The sequence below is a fragment of the Triturus cristatus genome, chromosome 9 (assembly GCF_964204655.1).
Source record: "Triturus cristatus chromosome 9, aTriCri1.1, whole genome shotgun sequence".
Classification (NCBI taxonomy): Eukaryota; Metazoa; Chordata; class Amphibia; order Caudata; family Salamandridae; genus Triturus; species Triturus cristatus.
The window spans coordinates 952,996,420-953,016,457 of NC_140592.1; the positions used below are offsets into that span (position 1 = coordinate 952,996,420).

The 20,038-nt window shown below is 48.3% G+C and overlaps 1 protein-coding gene across 4 annotated transcripts in view; it reads right to left on the reverse strand.

Moving 5' to 3' along the window:
- The window catches only part of ZC3H14 (zinc finger CCCH-type containing 14), a 299,808-nt gene that overhangs the window by 196,605 nt on the left and 83,165 nt on the right, over positions 1-20,038 (reverse strand). The window lies entirely within an intron of this gene.

The window sequence follows — 20,038 nt, forward strand, 5'->3', positions numbered from 1 at the left end:
AGGATATATTCACCGGTATGCACCAGGACTGAGGGTGACTGCGCTGAGTTCCTGCAAGATTTTGCACTGCCCCAGTTATCCCAGGAACAGAGTGACCGCCTAGACAGACGCGGACCTCACGGGTGAGGAAATTGGGAAGGCCCTTAATTCGCTCCAGTCCGGGAAAGCGTCTGGTCCCAATGGGCTTCTGGTAGAGATTTATAAGAGGCAGGCAAACGTCATTATGCTCCTCCCCTGACTAGCGCGAAGTCACGGTAGTGGTTATTCACAAAGCCGGGAAGTCGACAGATCAATGTTCTTCGTACCGCCCTATTTCACTCATCAATATGGAGGCCAAGGTCCTGGCCAAGGCCCTGGCGGAAAGGCTGCTATCTGTTCTTCCGGACTTAGTGCATGTAGACTAGTCTGGGTTCATGCCCCGTAGGAGCACCCGCCACAACCTGCGTTGTCTCTACGGAGTACTGTACATGACAGAGGATGTTGGGGACGCGCAGACGGCATTGATGTCTTTGGATGCCTCAATGGCGTTCGATAGTATCGAATGGCTGTATTTATATATGGTGCTTCAGAAGTTTGGCTTTGGCCCGACCTTCTGCGGATGGGCGCGGCTCCTCTACGAACAGCCAGTGGCTCAGGTCAGAGCGAATGGTACTATGTCCCTGGTGTTGCCCCTTAAGAGGGGTACCAGACAGGGTTGCCCCCCGTCTCCCCTCCTTTTTGCCGTGGAGCCACTGGCTCATTGGATCAGGAGAGACTGGTCTTTTTGGGGCCTAGCTCTGATGGATGACTGGGAGGAGCGTATTTCCCTCTACGCCGATGATATTGTGCTGTATATGGCGCGGCCATATCACTCGATCGCGCAGTCATTACACCTCTGAGTTATTCGGCAGCTACTCCGGCTACACCATCAATTGGGGGAAGTCAGTGATTTTTCCTTTGTCCGGCACCCCCCACGAGTCCCCACTAGATGGCCAGCCACCGTGGCCACGGACGGGTTCAAGTACTTGGAGGTCTATATCACTCAGGACGTTGTTGAATTCTTCAACAGGAACCTTGAACCTCAGTTGGCTCATCTCGGGGCTGACGTGAGTCATTGGCGGTCTTTACCGCTTGCCCTCATGGGCTGCACAGCATTATTTAAGATGCTCGGCCTGCCGAGGCTGCTTTATATTCTACAAAATACACCGTAGCCTGTCCCCCAGGGTGTATTTGCGCATATCTCTCAGGCAGTGCGGACATTGCTGTGGAACGGTGAGACCCCCAGAATAGCACTCCACAAACTCACTAGAGGGGTATATGACGGGGGCCTGGCGCTCCCCGATGTACGATTATATTACTGGGTCTCACAGCTTCAAGTTGTTAATGACTGGGTATACACCAATAGCGCCGAACCGGCCTATAGAGGGACCAGACTAGTCATGCCAGAGGGAAACAGCGAACACTTGCTTTACGCTTGGAGGCTACGAAGGGACTGGCCTGCGCATACTAGAATGGTGGTCCAGTGTTGGAGGGAGGTGAATAAGTTCCTGGGGTGGACAGACAGACTGACTGGTAGAACCCCCTTGTGGCTTGGAGATCAGCTGAAAGAGGTGTTGCAATTGTCAGGTTTTGGGGGTTGGAGGTTGATTGGCATAGACTACTTGGGTGACGTTTGGAAGGGATCTGCCCCCTGCTCCTTTGCCTACCTTACGAAGGAGTATGACCTACATGACGCACAACAATACCACTAGATACGTCTTACACACGCCATTCGGTCCCACATTGGTAGAGATTCTTCCACTCCGGAGTATTCCCCTCTGGAAGATAGGTTACTACTAGACTCCTTACTAGAGAAGCCAACATCCACCATTTACCGAAAGCTCATAATCAATATGCCAGACCCCTTGGTGAAGCTCCGGGCAGCATGGACCCGAGACATTGGTACCCTCGAAGACGATGATTGGCAAGATGCCATACAGAGCCCGCGTGAAGTAGCAATCCGTCCCAGGTTTAGATTGGTCCAATTGAAAATCCTTCACCGTATATACTACCCTCGCACACATCTATACAAGTGGGGCAGGAGTCCATCGACCCTTTGCGTAAGGGGCTGCCGGGGGGAAGGCACCTGCTACCATATACTATGGGAGTGCCCCGAAATAGTCCCTTTTTGGACCAAGGTTACGGACACGATGTCTGTGGTTGTGGGCGACTCTGATTCGATGGAGCCAAAGTGGCTGCAGTTGATGGTCAAGGGGGATACAGATTGGTCGCGACATGTTGAACTTTGGCTGGCATTAGCTGCGGGCGTAACTAAAAGAAACATCGCCAGAGGATGGGGATCTCAGATGCCCCCGCAATGGGAACAGTGGAGGAGCGACCTAGATTGGTGCCAAAGGGCTGAGGAAACTATATATAAGAGCAGGGGTTGCATCAAGAAATGGAAAAAGATTTGGGGGCCATGGCGAAAATACAGGGGATCAGGGGGGGAGGTCGAGGAGTGATCATGCAACGATATATCCCACTTGTGTGCTGATGTGCTATTTTTGGTTCACCACATCGCTATTGTCGGATTTGTTTCTTGCTCATTGCTATGAGCTATGTTAAATAAAAAGATTAAAATAAAAAAAAAAGTTAAGCATTTCTTTAGTTTAAAGTCTATATAAATCCCAACCATATCCCAAAAAGGAATCTGAATGATCTGAAGACATTACATAAAAAATGCAAATAAGATTAAAAATAAACAATTAAATTGTTAATACAAAGCCACCAGCAGGATGAACTCCACTCAAAGATGGCTGCCAATGGGCACATGTGAAAGGATTAGTGGGTAGCCATTTTAAATTTCTTTTTTCAGTAAAACTGTATAACAAAAATCATTCCAACGTGGCCACCAATGAATGCACGTGCTCACACAATCAGCCACACATACGCTTTTATAAAAACATTTGCTAAGGAAACAAGTACTGGCAAAGCCAATAGCACTGCAGCCCACACCTGACTTATTAGTTTTGTCAAGGAATGTTTTTAATTGATTTCCACACAGCCTATTCCTTGGGTGCGTTCATCCCCACCACATACGCACACACTAGGCAGAAGCAGCAGCCACTTCCCTCCAGCTTAGTTATATGCTTCTAAAACCCTGTCTCAGTTTTTGCTAACATATGTTACTGTCAATGAGTACTTCACCCTCTCCTATCCCTGTAACTTACCTATTGTCACATTGTCCAAGACATATGGCATGATCAGTGGGTTCTGTCTGTGCCATGTTCATGCAGCAACAACCCCTTCAGCATTTACTGGCACTGACAAAGTATTGCTAACACAAGTAATAATAATGCAACAACAACACCTCTTGTTAGTATTATTATCATCATCATTATAATAATACCAATAACAACCCCAATATTTATTACAAACCCAAATAAATGGTGAAGTTGGATTTTTATTATTATTTTGGAAAAGTAACTTTTAAAAGGTTACATTTACCCTGCTTAAAGTTCTTGGAAGACAATTTACCTTAAGCTCTCCAGAAGCTGTTAATGAGATGTGAAAACTGCTCCCAGAGCAGGGGCAATAGCCTGCGAGTGGGAAGGTGTTTTCTTACCTAAGGCAGAAAGACTAGTTTGGTTAGGCCCAGGAACTTTGTTAACTCCAAAGGGGCCTGTTCTGTCACAGGTAAGTGTCAGGTGGCTCCAGGAACCAGCCTTTGTCCCCATAGTCAGGTTGGCAACAAACCCAGCAGGAGAAAAGCTGGCCCCAGAACTGGTTTTAAGTTACCACAGAGGAGGAGGAAGTTTATTAGGCTGACCACACCTTCTGGTGGGCACACTGGGTTTGCATAAGGGAAGGAGTGTTTCTACAAAAGTAACTGCTGCGAAAGCAGGCAGGGTTGCCCCTGCAGTGCTAAACAAATCATAAAAATGTTACTAGACCTGCAGGTTTAGTAACTTGAATAATCTACTTGACCTAACTGTAATGTACTTGACCCTTGAACTGGTCTAAAATTGGGTGATCCTAGCAAATATTTGTCTTATAGAGCTGCCTTTTTCTTCATTATCAGATAAGAGAGCACTTTCAAATATGCAAATTCACTATTTCTGCTGCACAAAAAACTTTATTTACTAGACTCAACGTTTGCTCCATGTACAATAAGAAGCTAGCCCACAAATGGGGTACACAGGATGCCTGGCTTGCCTCTTAATTCACTAATAGCACTGTCATTGGAGCAGGAATATTTCCCAGCTCATGTTTAAAAACTCACTTTTCATAAATATATTAACTAAAGCATGATGTGGTAGTGCACTGTCATATACAGATAGCACATTTTCCATACAAATCGCCACAAAACATTCCCACTAACATGTAGTTTTACTGATAAAACTATATAGTGCAAAAACAGTGTTTAGAAATTGGGTTTCAGCAAAAATATTAAAAATTTGCATATCACCAAATAAAGTGTTCCGATTTGTCTTGATACTATAAAAAAAATGTTGTTTTCACCACAGAATTACAAAAATGTATCTTTATAACTTGTGAAATATACTTGAAATGTTTGAACAGTTGACTTATTAGCCATTTCAGTGTTATGGCAGAAAAAAAAGCCAAAAATCTTACAGCCTTTCATTTCACATGCTTTGCACAGCGTTATTGTCACACAGTTCACTTTACAAAATCCTCTAACTGCAGTCACAGAAAGAAAAGGAAATGTAGGAAGACAAACTGACTTTTGACCTCTGTCCAATGTTCTCTCTAATTTGTTTTCCTCTGTGTGCGGCAGGGTAAGGTCTCTGTGCGCTGCACCCAAGACTATGTGCGCCAGGAACCAGACCGCGCGTAGGGGTTCAGCGTCAAATATCATTCCAAACGTTTGCTTAAAAAAGTGAAAAGACAGTGTATTTCCACACATGCAGCGCCACATGAATGGTCTAAAAGCAGGTTTTCAATTTAGATACACATGACCGGACATGAATTGGTTACACATTTGCACTTTCCTTACATTTAAATTATGAAATTTTAAAATTCGGACCATATTTGCATACATTTTTTTTCAACAACAATGGTTCTATATACTTTTAGTAGCAGATCTCAGTGAACTACCGTTCACAGAATGTCCAGGATGTGAACATTTGGCTTCTAGTGCCCTGTGGACCACAGTTCCCAGAATCCCGAGTGCAGAAACCCTCCGTCTCCAGTGTCAAAGAGCTTATAAATGCACAGGCTCGGAGATTGGCTTTGGTACAATTAACATCCTTTTTGTGCTATGGCAGCTGTTGTAAACAATGCAATGCACCCCCTCCTTGGAAAAAACCTACAGAAAGGTGCGTTTTATAAAGAAACAACCTGCTGCGTGCTTGTTAGTGAGTGAAACCATCTCTGATGGGGAACTGGGGCTGGTATCACAGAACGTTCTTCTAACCCACACTCCAAAGTTAGTGTTCGGTTACTTAAGCATTGCAATTGACATCTTTGCTCGCTCTCTCTCTCTTTGAACCACCACGGACTACCTGATTTTCTCTCGTAGAAGCCAGTGTGTCTGTCCTTTTACCCTCTCCTTGCCAGTTTATCTGCAGACGGCTGGATCCTGGCCTGACCAAAAACATTCGACTAAATGCAGCTATTATTAGTCTGACTTGGGGAATAGCTATTGGCTATAAGTAAACTAAATATTCCCAATTAGCTGCATGCCTATTAAACCATGTTTAGCTGAGTGAGCACATGCACTTTAGCACTGGTTAGCAGTGGTAAAGTGCAGAGTCCTAAGGCCAACAAAAACAAAAATCCAGTACAAATTGAGGGTAAGTAGGCGAAACATTGTGGGGGGAAGACCAACCTAAGGCTGACAGGTCTAAAATGCAGTAATTGACAAAACCTTGGCAAAATCCCACGGTTTGTAGAGTTGTATCCATTTTTCCATTGACACTAGTAATGATCAACCCTGTTCCTATTAAGTTTCATGAAATCTATATTTGATGTTTTGTACCAACAACATTTTCATTGAAAAATCTTTCATCAACTGGGATGATCAGGGAGCCTGCTGCTGTTGGTGTACCCAGGCACTCAGTGTCCCATACTGCCTTGCTGCACAGAAGAAAGGAGGAAGGGCCACATCTGATTCCCCCATGCTGCACGCTTTCTAGCTCTCTTCCTCCTCCTGCAGCATGGGACATGCACAGGCCACACTAGTGCAAAGGGCCAGCCAAGGGCCGGCCTGTCCTGCACCCGTCAGCACCAGAAAGAACCAGGGCAAGATCACCCACTTGGCTCTATCATCAGACATCTACTGTTGTTCTTGGTAAGAGTGTTTAGTATCCTTTGGGTTTAGTTCTATGATAGCATATGTCTGATGGCCCGTCTGACAAAAGGTTCATGCATCCTCGGAATCAAGAGGAGAGATTGCTGGGTGCTTGCGGGAGAGCGTGGGCCAATGCTCTGTTTCTGTGCGGTAACCCTCCACCCAGACCCTTTTTTCCTCATGGCCTTTTATCAGACTAATCCTTATTCTTCAGCCTATTGGTTTGGACAAGAGCAATTATAAGGTGTACTCCAGACACTTGGACCTTTGCATTTGGTCCCTATTTAATTGAAGTGAAATAAACCAGGGCGTTGCTCTATGGCTGTGGATTTTGCCACTTGCATCACTTGAGGGGGGGTACAGTAACAATTGTGCCAGGAGGTGTCAACGCTGAGGATGGGATTGAAGTTATTCCTAACATCATGCCCACAGCACTGTTGTCAACCTGCGGCACAGGCCAGTTGTACCATTTCTATCATTTGAGGGGGACTCTGGGCCTCAGTGACACTTGCATTGTGAGGCGCCAATACTGAGGAGGGGATGGAGTTCTCCCTTACAATGTGCTTACAGCACCGCCAATTCATGGTGCCGGACACTCGCACCACATAAGTGGCCTAATGAATTTTAAACTCTGTGTGTGACCTTTGATCACTAAATTGCTATGCAAATTGACCAGAGTGTCCTTGGAGTCCATTGATTCTACACTAGCCCTCTTTTGCAAAACTACTTAAGACTTCAATCCAAAGGGGCCCATCTAATAATATTCCACTTGGGCGTATTTTGAGTGTTTCAAGTTGACCCACTTGCAGTCTGCCCATTCGAAATCTCAGTGCCCCGCAGCTGTGCACTGTTAAGAAAAGAAAAACAGTGTCTCAAACATGACATGTGCTTTAGCACATGCTGTGTTTGAGACTCCGCTTTTCTTTTCTTAACAGTGCACAGCTGCGGGGCTGATTGTGGGCATTGCTGCCAAGGTTTCAGATTGCTATGTGTGACATTTTCATAAATTCAGTGTAATTATGAGTGACATTTCAACAACTGCGAGTGACACTCACCAGCAAGTTTACCTAGACTGAATAAATGCTATAAATAACCAAGTGTTATCTGTATCCAATCCCTGTGTGGAGTGCATTTACAACCTGTCTGTACATTAGCTTGCACTGTGCACAACATGAAAATAGCCTAGCATTTAAAGTTTGCGTCTCTGCCTCGAGCCTGCACTCAGTAATGCTACAAAGTGTGCTGATGTCCTATTCATCAGTGGCTATCCTTCAATATGTGAATGACCCATCATGATTCTACCCGAGTGTATCCACGTCATGATTATCAAATTATTGTTAACTTATTATCAACCTTTTGTCTTACCAACATCCAGGTATGCATGCCCAGTGCCTGCTGATGAAACCCTGGACATCAGCAGAGTCAGTAGACTGGGCTTCCATAACTCTAACTAGTTCTGGCCTTGCGCTTTTTGGTTTTCAATTTCAGGCAACGACTCTGGTGTGCAAGGCTGGCTGTAGGAAGGCAGGCTCAGGCCACAAGCCACCACTGGAAGCGGCAATTCGTGTTTGCCGCCCGAGGGATGAGGCGCGGACTCCGAGGGGGCAGGGTTAGAGATGGGAACGACATTCACCCCATCACTGCCTGAGCAGCCATGGATGGACTTGGTGTGGGACACTCCTACCTTGGTCAAACCACAAAACGTTTCTGTAGTCGCCCCTCATGTGCTCTGGGGAGCCTGACTAATCCCTAATGGATTTCAAAACTTAAGAACCTTGGCATAGTGCTTGAAGCTCACTCAGAGCAGGGCTGGCAAAAATGTCCAAGTCAACCCTGCTCCTTCCCTTCTGTTACTCTCTATCTATCTTTCCATCCATCCATTCTTTATCTTCCCTCTCTCTTCTACCTCTGATCGCTTTTGTCTCTCTCTAGCCACACACCCACTTCCTCTCACTTTGATCTGTTTTCCCTCTCAGATCTCTCCCCCTCTTTCTCTCTGTCTCAAAAAGCCCACGCTGCATGAGCTTCCCTTAACCTCGAGGAGCTGGAGACGAGCTGCGATCCAGAACTGTCTGAGCCTGGCCTCTAGTAGCTTGCCTGCCACACACGTTCCCTTTGTGTGGGAGGCGTCATTGTTATCGTCCTTTAAGTCAAGTGTCAGATTTAGTAATAAACAGCATTTCCTGCTAGGCTAGTGTAAGTCAGATCGAAAGTAACCTTTATACAATTTACAAAATTATTTTGAAATTCAAGAAAAATTAAAAAGTTGCGGTTTGAAATTGTACTTAACAGAGCAGTGTAAAACTGTGCACATCTATTGAAAAAACACATACATAGGCATCCTCGTAGATTTTACCCCATTATTCACCTCTCCATGCGTGTGGTGGTGTATTTCATTTCCGTTTCTCTCGTCATACAAATCGTGGCTAGCACTTCTGTGACAAATCCTCAGATCCATCAGCACCGCATGCCGTTTTGGTGGAAAAACCAGAAATTTCAAGCTTGATTTATTTTTGTATAGGTGGCTTTCTTCCGCCACAGACAACGCCTCAAAACAATTCACAAACGCCTTCTGATCTCCAGGGACTGATGGCACAACAAACAATTCATAAATGAGCCGTGAAGAGGTGAGGTTCCCAATGATGGAATGTTTGTCCCCCTTGACTCGCACTTTCAAGACTTTGAGGCAGTAACTTAGCCTTCGAGTTAGTATTCATGTGCACTGCAATTAACATGAATACGGTCTCGCGGGATCAGATGTTGTTGTGTGTGCGCTAAATATAGCACACTGCGCGCTTAGTTTGACTTTGGTGCGCGCGCGCATGCGCACGGCTTATTGGGAACATTGCCTCTGTCTCTAAAAAACAAGCAAATCTGTCAAGATAAGATTTAAAGGCATCTTTATTGCTCATTCACTCTTTGTGAGCAGGCAGAACACCTGTTGTCAGCTCCCAGAACAAGTGAGTAGGCTCTACAAATAGCTCGTCCTGATTAAATCTGGCTCGCCATAGCGAGTGAGCAAGTTGATTTTTCGAGTTCTGCCCTGGAGACTTTTACCCTATTGGTTAAGTGGAGCCAGGAGTCAGCACTGCCCACTAGCTGGTGCCATGCATAAATGTGTCACCCCAAGTCTCTGGACCAACACAAAATGAAAAAAAAGACTGGACCCGCAGTCTGTGACATGAGAGGAGCTCTGAAAGATTGGACCTGCTCTCTCTTGAACCCAGGACAAAGAAGTGGATTCCATGGGTCATTTGGCTGTCCTCCTGTGTAGCTACAGGGACACAAGCTGCAAGAGGTCTTTTCCTTGGAAGTGTTCACCTAAACAGTGGCGACAAGGCCTGGACTGGACTATGCTGTGTGCCTCTGCAAGACACTATGAAAATCTAAGGTGCCAGCCAGGGAGGTCCAGGGGGCCTTAGAAGTGTACTCCTATTGTTGGTTCGACAACTAAAGAATGTTTAGAAACTTTAAAAAGATTTCTCCCAGATCTTTAGAGCTTCAGCAGGTCCCATCGGAAAAAGTATCTGACTGGCGATTCCATAGCGTCGGATAGGATTTCAGCTTAATCCCGCTCAAAGATGCCAGGACTTTTGTCCCATTCTGCATTAGGACTTGAAACACTTTCAGTGCATAATCTCCAAAGCACCAGTGGGACAAACCTGCGTCAGTTATTCAGCTTTCAGCTCCACGGCAGCGGCTACAGCTTCAGTGAAGTCCACTTGGGGAGAATGTTTCTTCTCAAAGTCCCATTCTCTGAAGTAATTTCAATGCTCTTCTACATAAGCTTGACAAAGCCCCTTTCTGAAGTGGGACTAAAACATTTTCTTACTTCCTGACTTTCAGATTTTTACCAGGATCATTAACCACTTGGTGTTTCAGACCCTACCTCTATTGCAGCCAGCTTCAAATCCCACCTAGATCCTGGTCTTCCACAACCATCTGCCATTTGTACTGCTGCCACTAGTTTCACTAAAATCTTTAAAAATCCACATCTCCAGTAATTCTTATAAGAACTTTATTTTGGTGCAATTTAGTTTATTAATGTTTACTCTATTTTTCTAATTCAGATTTGGATTTTTATTGCTTGGTGTTTTGACTTTATTGCTGTTTTGGCACTGCATTAATACTTACACATTGCCCTAACCGAAGTCTGTTTGTTCTGTGCCATAGCTACCAGGGGCTAATTTAGTGGGACACAAGAAGTGTCATTATTCTTTAACGTCATGATACCTAAGGATTTGTCAACGTTTTTTTCGATTGAAAGGGTAAACAAGGAGCTTCCACCCCTGCCACCTCTGTATTTCAAACTGTGACCAAATATATTAAAACTAGTGAAATTTAGGGACAGTGACTATATCCTTCAGAGAGCAAGACACATTTGCTCTATACAATATGAAAATACCATTGTGCACAAATTCCTAGATTACACATTTGTGGTGCAGAATGAATGAAACTCCTGCTTGGTGGTGAAGCGAAAACTCGGACTTGAACGTCAAGGTCATGTTACTTTTCCCAGCAAATCTATAGGTGATCGCTGAATGAATTAAGCATTTCTTTAAAACATCAAAGGAAACCTAGAAGTTAATGTCAAAGAGCGGCAGACCGTGAAGTGACACTGAGCATCGGGACATCAAATGGAAATGAAAAAAGGCATTGAACAGGTGACACCAAAAAAGAACCAGACAACCTATACGAAACAATCAACGAAATGCAAAGCTGCAGTAATTGAGCAATGGAGACAAATACAGCAGGATGCCTGAGTCTGAGTAGCAGGGCTGACTCTATGCAGAGCACAACAGATTCAGACTCTGACCCAGAAAACTCTATGACTAGTACAAAAGGAGATCCTCAAGTGATGCCAATGACTACAAACAACATTGTTTAACCAACATGTGACTGCTGGACATAAATTCTGAGGGTCTACATACTAGCCACCAGTGGATGCTTCAACAACTCAAAGACTTTTTTGCACACTAGCTGTGCCACACTGTTGTAATGAGCCAGAAATGAGGTGACTAGGAGGGCATTGTAGAATGGTAAATAACACCTATTTTCTTTAACATTTTGGGAAAATGGCCCACACATTTCAAACTTTAGACGTTTGGTATTGCTTTTTATTTCTCTCTATGATTGTATATTTCATGTTCAAGTTGGGCCATAGGGTAAGCTGGGGTTTGCTGGATGGGTAAACAGCTACAGAGTCCTGGGTGGGGGAGCAATGGGAGAGAAGGTCAGCATTTAATGGCTAGAAATATGCAAATTCACGTTCTTTATCCCTACATGCATGATAACAGATGCCCAAAATGACCATGCATCTTGAATTCCAGCACGAGAGAAAGGGGAGAGGAATTTCTAGTCAATACGGACATGGAATGTTCCGGGTAAGGCTAGCTCAGATAAGCAGCACACATGTATTCATATATGACGCAAAGAAGGATGCTTATGGCTTTTCTATGGGAGACTCATACCACCATTAGTAAAGGGCAGAAATTTCAGATGCACTAGAAGCGACAGTTCTATACAAGATACTCTGCGTAAGTGAAGGGGTCTATTAGGAGTAAAGCCAGGAGTAACCTTTGTCTACACAAGGATAATGGTGGACCCTGAGAGTAAGCTTGGCTTGTACAATTTTACTGTAGCCACGGTGCAATTTTCAACCAGAGCAGTTTGTCCATTGTCCAGTCAATTTGCCAGACTGGGATAGTCATTCCTGCAGCTACCCAGAACACAAGGCACAAGGAAAGCAATGGAATGTAGGTAATGGCGAGGCAAATTTGCCAAAAAAGATGAATCAAGAGATTCTCACACATTAGATAGGAAATATTGATAGTACACATCTGTGTATGATTTTTACATTAGAGTAGAAATGTTACTTCAGTCACCACACAACTGGAATTCCTACCCGGGCAAGACAATATTCGACCAATGCAAACCCACATGGTGGCTGCAACTACACGTTCTACAGGACCAGGCCTTACAGGGCATGAATCAAAATGTGGTTTCTAACTACCCCACAGAAATGCTAGGTTGTTGGGAGATACCACGACAGAGTGGAAAACTTTTAAGGTTGGGCTCAGGATTATGTACCTAAAGACAGTATGTAGACCCGGACCTGTTCTGTGGAGTCAAATGAACTAGATAATAAGATGAGTTAATTAGAGAATGGCCTCATACAGGGAAGACGGGCTGAAATATGAACACTGTAATGGAACAACTGCCTCTGACAAAAATGGTTGTACTGCAAATATCCTTCTACTTTCCAACATTTCAGTATTGCTTACCTCAAGTGTTTTTAAGAACCTTAAAGATTTGATTACTGATTTGGTGTGGTGTGAGCGGCTGTGATACCTCTCTGGATTTGGAGCAGATGGATACAAAGCAATTGAGAGACTATGATCAAAAGCATAAGTAAACAGAGAAGGAGAGCTGTTTAAGGCAGGGTTACTAGGCTTGTGAGGGCAGTCCAAAGGATCTGAGGAAATTAATATGATGGACCTTCTCAAACCAAAGTGCAGCAACTATTGCTAACAATGGGCATGGCTTTTACACTGGCATCTTGCCATTTCCCCTTACGACTGTACGAGTAGACTTGTGATATATCTTATGTGGCTCCTCTCACTCGAAAAGTCGACGTGTTTCAACCTTTACGTCTTTTATGCCCCCTCAGGATCATGAATAAATAGGAACGAAAACCTGAAATAAAATCAGTCAGTCAAAAGACTAATAAATACCACTGCAATAGCACATGAAATCAAAGACCCATGGTGCCATAAAATAAAGCTAAAGGCTTCTATCAGGGACTTGACTGAACCAAAATGCGTGACAACACCTACATGAGGTAGAAATGTTGGAAATAGAGAGGACACTCAAAAAGGAAGCCACTTATAATATTACCAGCACTCGCAACCCGAGACATTGTGAACACACCTGAAAATATACACCATGTGGAGTCATGCAAGGCTCTCAGACGCATAAAAACAGCTATGAGCGTAGTGCCATGAAACCTGCTGTAGTTGTAAGTACCTGTCAATGTCTCACACGTGGTAACAATAAAATTCACCTTTCTGCGGAACCAATCCTACAAAGTGAATGGAAATGAATCACAGACTAGCCATACTTGATAAATAGGTACGTCAATCAATCAATCAGGATTTATAAAATGAAGCAAACACCCATGAGGGTCTCAAGGTGCTGGAGTTGCTCGCAGCTCTGTTCATTCAAACACCCAGGTCTTGAGTCCTTTTCTGAATTGCCAGAGTGATGAGGCAATCCTGAGGTGCAGGGAGGGGAAGGTCGTTCAAAGCTTTTGGCTGCCAGGTGTGAAAAGGTGCATCTTCCGCTGCTGCTTTGGCAGACCCGGGGGTATCTGTGAGGAAGAGGAAGGCAGATCATAGGTGTCTGGTAGGCTGGTAGAAGGTTATGCATTTGTTCATGTATGGTGGTCCTTCGTTGTGCAGGGCTTTGTACGCGTGAGTCAGCATCTTGAACTGGCATCTCTTCTGGATCGGTAGCCAGTGTAGCTTCATGAGATGCAGTGAGATGTGGTCTGTCTGGGGAGGTTGAAGATGAGCCTTACTCTGAGTTTTGTATTGTTTGTAGTCTCTTCAGGAGGAGTGCGTAGAGTACTTTTCTGTAGTTCAGCCTGCTGGTGATATAGGCCTGCATGACGGTCCTTCTGGTGTTGACTGGGAGCCACTTGAAGATCTTGTGGGCATCCGTAAGGTGTGGAAGGAGGCTGCATTTACCTGTTTCTTCACATCCAACACGATGCCGAGGTTGCGGGTGTGGTCTGTAGGGTGGTGTATGGGCCATCATGTGTATGTTCATATCAAACATAGTTACCTAATCCAATAATTCCTACAGGTAAAATTCTCCTATTGTCGGGAATCCTGTGAGACAAAGTAAAAATAGCCGGTTCATGAAAAGATTTCTCATAAAGGAAGTCGCACCACGGCATAACCAATGATCCCTCCTCAAAACTTACCCTGGGGGAAACAAACAGCATCACACTTGCCAAACACCTTGTGTCTCTCCTGCTGGTACAAGAGGGAGCAGGAAGTGCCTCACAAACGTGACAGAGAGACCGCATTAAAAGAGTAGCCTGCTGGGATGAACACATGACCCATAAACAAAAGTGGTAGTCATCTTAACACATGCAAATGCACAAGCCGGAATCAACGTTGCACTATGGTCAGATATCGATAAGAAGCTACAACATATCAACCTGCTGGCAAAAACAAAAGCACCAACGTGCAGGTCGAGGCTACAGACACCCAAAAGTTATCACCTGAGTGACAAATGAAGGAGTGAATTGAGTGAGGCATGCTGGGGTGGATGTATGCAACTGTAGCACAAGTTACTACTTGTGTAACGATATATTTGTAAGAGACATTAGTTAGTGATAGACTCCTAACCTTAGAATATCCCCAGGCGTCAGACTGGATCCAGAAAGCTTTTTGTAGCAGTACCCCATGCGCGTCAGTAGGTGGCGTCGTGCGGCTCCGCGTCCGTCACTGGCGTCGCAAGCGCCGAGATTATGTCACGGAGACTACTTAGGCGCCACCCATGCACGCTGACGTCAGTTCTGTACACAACTTTCCGCGCCAGAAACGCAGAGCCATGCAAGAAACTGAGCACTGGTGCCAGGAAACTAGGGCCCTGAAAGGGGGATGACCTTAACCCTAGAATCAGTTCGCAGAACGGGGAGGATGGGTGGGGCGGTAAGGAATCTATCACTAACTAATGTCTCTTACAGATATATTGTTACACAAGTAGTAACTTGTTCATCTGAAAGAAACAGTTAGTTATATAGATTCCTTACCTTAGAATAGATACCCCAGCAATATCAACCCCGGTGGTGGGTCTGCAAATAGATTACACCAGAAAGTCACGGAGAACAGAACGGCCAAAGAGGCCGTCTCTCCGGACCTGACTGTCAAGGCAGTAATGCTTGGTAAACGTGTGCAGTGAGGCCCACGTAGCTGCCTGACAAATGTCCTGCAAGGGGACGCCACGTCCCAAGGCAGTAGTGGCTGCAGTCGCCCTGGTAGAATGGGCACGCAGCCCCACAGGAGGCTCCTTCTTAGCCAAGGAGTAACATGATTTGATGCACAGAACGACCCACCGAGAGATGGTCCGTTTGTGCACAGCCCGACCTTTTTTGGCACCCACGTAGCCAACAAAGAGCTGGTCATTCACCCGGAACTGCTGGGTACGCTTTAGATATAATGCGAGCGCATGTTTTGGGTCCAGACGGTGGAGCCTCTCTTCCGCCCTCGAAGGATGCGGAGGCGGAAAGAAGGTAGGCAAAGTGATGTTCTGCCCCATGTGGAAGGGCGTGACCACCTTTGGCAAAAAAGAAGGACGGGTCCTTAACACCACCTTGCCCGGATGAACAGAAAGGAAAGGAGGTTTGGAAGAAAGAGCCTGAGCTCAATCACTCTTCTGGCAGAGGTGATAGCGACCAGGAAAGCCGCCTTAAGAGTAAGAAGACGCAAAGGACAGGTATGAAGGGGCTCGAAAGGAGCGCACATCAGATAGGTCAAAACGAGATTCAAGTCCCATTGAGGCATGATGAACGGCACGGGAGGAAATGTGCGCATAATGCCTTTAACAACCGGTGACTTAAAGAGAGAAGGCTGATCTGGAAGCCTCAAAAAAGGCGGAGATTGCCGAAAGATAACCTTTGATAGTGCCCAGAGCAGAGCCCTGATAGGCCAAAGAAAGAAGGAACAGTTCAGAAAGAGGGGCAGAAAGGGGATCGACAGACTTTGCTGTGCACCATGCCTTAAACTTGTTCCACCTGCAGGCGTATACCGTTTTAGTGGTGGGACGCCTGGCTGCCAGAATGACATCACAGACTTCGGGAGGAAGATCGAAGGCCATCAACTGCCGGCGCTCAATCTCCACGCTTGGAGGTGGAGGCTGGACAGTTTCGGGTGGAGGACCGTCCCCTGCTGCTGCGACAGAAGATCCTCCTGAAGAGGCAGACGGATCGGGGGAGCGATTGCCATGCTGAGTAGCTCGGGATACCAGTATCTTCGTGCCCAATCCGGAGCCACAAGGATGACTTGGGCCCAGTCGCGCCAAATCTTCTTCAGCACTCTGTGCAGAAGTGGTATAGGCGTATAGGTGTACAACAGACCGCAACTCCACTCGCGACGAAAAGCATCGCCAAGCGAGTGCCACCTTGGAAACTCCAACACGCAGAACTGATGACATTGCGCGTTCTCTTCGGTGGCGAATAGATCTAACCAAGGCTCTCCCACTGCAGAAAGAGACCTTGCGCCACGTCCGAGTGCAGACGCCATTCGTGATCCATCAAGCACCGGCGGCCGAGTTCGTCCGCCCTGGCGTTCAGAGAACCTGCCAGGTGTTGAACCACCTAGGTAATGCCTTGATGCTCCAGCCACGTCCAGAGGCGCAGAGCCTCCTGACACAGGGTCCAGGACCCCACCCCGCCCTGTTTCTTGCAATACCACATGGCGGTGGTGTTGTCCATGAACACCTGCACCGCACTTCCCCGGACAGAGGGAAGGAATGCTTTCAGTGCAAGCCGGATCGTCCGAAGCTCCAAGAGGTTGATATGGAGCCGGGACTGCGCCGGAGACCAGAGTTCTCCGATCTCCGCCTCTCCCAAATGGCCTCCCCATCCCAGGAGGGACGCATCCGTCACCACTGTGCTCCGGTTGGGGAAGGGAGAGGGATCCGCCACTGACCCAATCGCGATCCGTGATCCACCACTGCAATTGTCGTGCAGTGCCCTCTGAGATCTGGACATGATCGGACAGGTTGCCCTGATGCTGCGCCCACTGGAACTTCAGGTCCCACTGCAGGGCCCGCATATGCCATCTGGCATGTAGCACTAGCAGGATGCAGGAGGCTATCAGACCCAGGAGCCAGAGGGTCATCCTGACTGACACCCGGGACAGAGGCTGAAAGATCGGAATCATAGCCTGAATATCCCGGACTCGCTGCTCGGAAGGATAAACCCGAAACAGCGTTGAATTCAGAACCGCTCAGATGAAGGGGAGCTTCCGAGAGGGACTCAAGTGCGACTTCGGCACGTTGACGGAGGACCCCAGCAAATGCAGGAGGTCGGCCGTAGTCTGGAGGTGGTTGACGACTGCCTGTGGCGAGCCCGCCTTCAACAACCAGTCGTCGGGGTAGGGGGAAGACTGACACCCCGACCTGCGCAGGTGAGCTGCGACCACCGCCATCACCTTTGTGAACACCTGAGGGGCACTGGTAAGGCCGAAGGGGAGCACGGCAAACTGGCCTACAGTGAACCGCAGGTAATGCCGGTGGGCCGGCAGGACGGGGATGTGAAAATATGCGTCCTGCAAGTCCAATGCTACCATCCAGTCTCCAGGGTCGAGGGCAGATAGGACCTGAGCCAGAGTCAGCATTTTGAACTTCTCCTTCTGGAGGAAGCCATTGACGTTCCGGAGATCCAAGATGGGGCGCAGGCCCCCTTTGTCCTTCTAGGGGACCAGAAAGTAGTGGGAATAACAACCACGTCCTACTTCTGGCCCAGGAACGCGCTCGACGGCCCCCCTGGCCAAGAGAGCTGTAACTTCCTGCTGGAGAAGTAATCCCCCGACATGCGGTGGCACTGAGGTGGCATGGCTGGAGGGGAAGACTGAAAGGGAAGAGAATAACCCTTGCGCATGATCTGCAACACCCACTCGTCCGATGTGATATCGCGCCAGTGGTGGAGGTGGTGGCGGACCCTGCCACCCACCGGCGTGGGGTGCTCCACAAAGCTCAGATTAGTAAGATTTGGAGGTAGAAGCAGCGGGGGCGGAGGTGGACTGGCCCCCAAGCGGATTCCCAGAGCCGCCCCTGCAGAAGCCGCGTCTGCGGCCACGCTGAGGCTGGTTCTGCACAGGCTTGTTGAAGAACGTGCTTGGGCGCCCCTGCCTTGGCCACGAAAGGAATGAAACCCAGGAGTGGCTGGGCTCCTTGTGGAAAGACCCAAGGACTTGGCCGTGGCCCGCGAGTCCTTAATGCACTCCAGCGCACGGTCAGCCTTAACACCAAACAGGCGAGTGCCATCACCAAACAGGCGAGTGCCATCAAAGGGCATGAGCGAGGTCTGGACGTCAGGCGAGAACCCAGTAGATCGCAACCAAGCGTGGCGACGCAGCGCCACAGTCGTAGAAATCGCCCTGCCAAACGAGTGCAGCGGTATCCAAACCACACCGAATGACGAACTTAGCCGCATCCTTACCCTCAGCAACTCCCTGGGAAAGCACAGCATGGACCTCCTCAGGACACTGAGGTAAAACCTGAGCAACCGTGTCCCACACCGTGTGGGAATAGCGGCCCAACAAACAGGCGGTGTTCACCGACCGCAGCCCCAAGCTGGCCGACAACAACAACCGCTTACCAAACTGCTCCAGCTTCTTAGAGTCCTTATCCAGGGGAGCCGTGGGAAAGGCACTCTGCGACTTCGAGGCCTGGATGACCAGACTCTCAGGTGTAGGATTAGTGGTCAGAAATGCGGGGTCACCAGGCGCCGGGCGGTGATGCCTGGCGACATTTTTATCCACAGGGGCCCCTGTGGCCGGCCACGACCAAGTGCACAACAGGACGTCGATGAGGGCTTCGTTGAAGGGAAGCAGTGGCTCCGTAGAAGCCGAAACCGTCTGGAGCACCTCAGTAAGGAGGTTAGTTTTGAGGGCTACCATAGGAAGATCAAGATTGAGCACCATCGCGTAGGAAGCGTCCTCCTCCATCGTAGGCGGGGAAGAGGCAAGCTCCGGGTCGCCGGCGTCCTCCAGATCGTCCACCCAGTCCTGCTCGGAGTCCCATTGACGGGCAAGAGGGTCCCTGGACCCCTCCCAGTCATCCTCCACCTCCGTTGCAGGAGGAACCGGTCGCGGCGGCAGAGCCAGAGCCGGAGAGGGGACGGACGGCGTGGGAAACGGCGCCGTGAATGGCGCCGGCCGGGGCCGGGCCAGCGCCGTCTGCCAATGCAGATCCCAGGCAGGAACGAAATGGTCCTGGAATCGGGGCAAGGGGGAAACAAACGGCACCCACTGCGGCGCCGGAGGCGGAGCCGAGGGCGGCACTGGGGCCAGCAGCGGCGGACCTCGTGACGCCGGGGCCAACGGCGTAGGATCCTGTGGCGCCAAGGCTGGATCCACCGGCGGCGCCAGCGGGCCAACAGGATCTGGACATGGGACCGCAGGGCCCAAAGGCGCGCCGCCGGGAGCCCGAGACCTAAAAAGGCGGTCCATGGTGGCAAGATACTCTTGCACCTGTTCGGGAGTCGCCGACGGACCCGGGTAAGACGGGTAGGCCGCGGGACTCCCAGGCTCCAAAGGAGCCACAGGGGCTGAGCCCCTGTCCCCCTCGTCCGCATCCGAGGACTGACGGGGGGACGTCGGAGAGCGAACACGCTTCTTCAACTTCTTTTTATGTCGTCGCTTACCAGAATCCGAGGGCGAAGACTTGGAGCCCGAGGAGCGAATGCGGCCCCGCGAGCGGTCCCGGGAACGGTCCCTGGACCTGGAGCGGCATTGGGATGAGTGCCGGACCTCCAGCAGCTTTCGCACCGCTCCCTCAAGGCCTTCGGGGCCATGGCTCGACAGTCCCGGCAAGACCGGGAGTCAAGGTCAGTCTCCAGGCAGTAGAGGCAAACATCATGGGGGTCCACCACCGATATGTTGCGACGGCAGGCCCCACAAGACTTAAAGTCAGGAATCCCTACGTGCACCAGGAGATAAAAAAGGGGGGACAAAAAGTCTCAAAAGAGTA